General features: G+C 48.5%; 1 non-coding gene across 1 annotated transcript; it reads right to left on the reverse strand.

The window, feature by feature from the left end:
* Nucleotides 1–706: 706 nt before the first annotated feature.
* TRNAM-CAU (transfer RNA methionine (anticodon CAU)) lies at nt 707–778 on the reverse strand. Its single transcript has one exon. It is a non-coding gene; the product is annotated as a tRNA-Met (tRNA).
* Between the last annotated feature and the right edge of the window lie 278 nt (nt 779–1,056).

Raw genomic sequence — 1,056 nt, forward strand, 5'->3', positions numbered from 1 at the left:
ACTTACACATGTTCACAGCAGTGCTTATAAAGTCACATTTTGACCAGTGTACACACATGTATATGTAAGTATAGATATCCAAAACGGGGAGTGGGGAAGAAGATGCCTAATTTCAAATATAGATACACTAATTTTACGTGTCTGTGCTACAGGACATCATAGTTTCAAGGATAATCTTCTGGAGACAACACTGTGAAGTTATTTTTGTAGTTAAATTGTGGACATTAGTGCAATTTGTGTTACTAAAATGGCCCATAGTTCCAGTTCACCCCAGAGACAAATCATAGCATCACAGAACCACCGAATGGGTTGGGTTGGAAGGGACCTTAAAGCCCACCCAGTCCCACCCCCCTGCCATGGGCAGGGACACCTCCCACCAGCCCAGGCTGCCCAAAGCCCCATCCAGCCTGGCCTTGAGCACCTCCAGGGATGGGGCATCCACAGCTTCTCTGGGCAGCCTGTGCCAGGGCCTCACCACTCACTGAGAGAAGAATTTCTTCCAAATGTTTTATCTAAATCTCCCCTCTTTTAGTTTAAGACCATTCCCCCTTTTCCTATCATTATCTGCCTGAGTAAAGAATCCCTCTCCACCCTTTTTATAAGCCCCTTTTAAGTATCGAAAGGCTGCGATAAGGTCTCCCCCCGGAGCCTTCCCAGCTCTCTCAGCCCTAAAACTCACAGCAGGAGCCAGGAAAACCAAAGCCTATAGCAGAGGATGGTTTCGATCCATCGACCTCTGGGTTATGGGCCCAGCACGCTTCCGCTGCGCCACTCTGCTTGCTCCTAGCAGGGTACTGTTGATGCAGGAAAGTGATGGAAATCAGCATCATAAGACGAGGGTAGGAGGAGCTGTTGTGATAGGGGAAATCCTGCCTGCTGCCAAACTAAGCATGACTGGGGTTTCTTCTTGAAGTTCATATGCAGCTTGGAAAAACAGAGCTGCAGTGATTGACCTGGGGGAGATGGAAATGAGAAGGAACTTCACAGGGTGGGTTATTCTACTGCTGGCAGACCCGGGCTTTCCCCAGAATTGCAATCAGATTGCAGCCACTCCTG

This window comes from Anser cygnoides, chromosome 2 (assembly GCF_040182565.1).
Source record: "Anser cygnoides isolate HZ-2024a breed goose chromosome 2, Taihu_goose_T2T_genome, whole genome shotgun sequence".
NCBI classification, from domain to species: domain Eukaryota; kingdom Metazoa; phylum Chordata; class Aves; order Anseriformes; family Anatidae; genus Anser; species Anser cygnoides.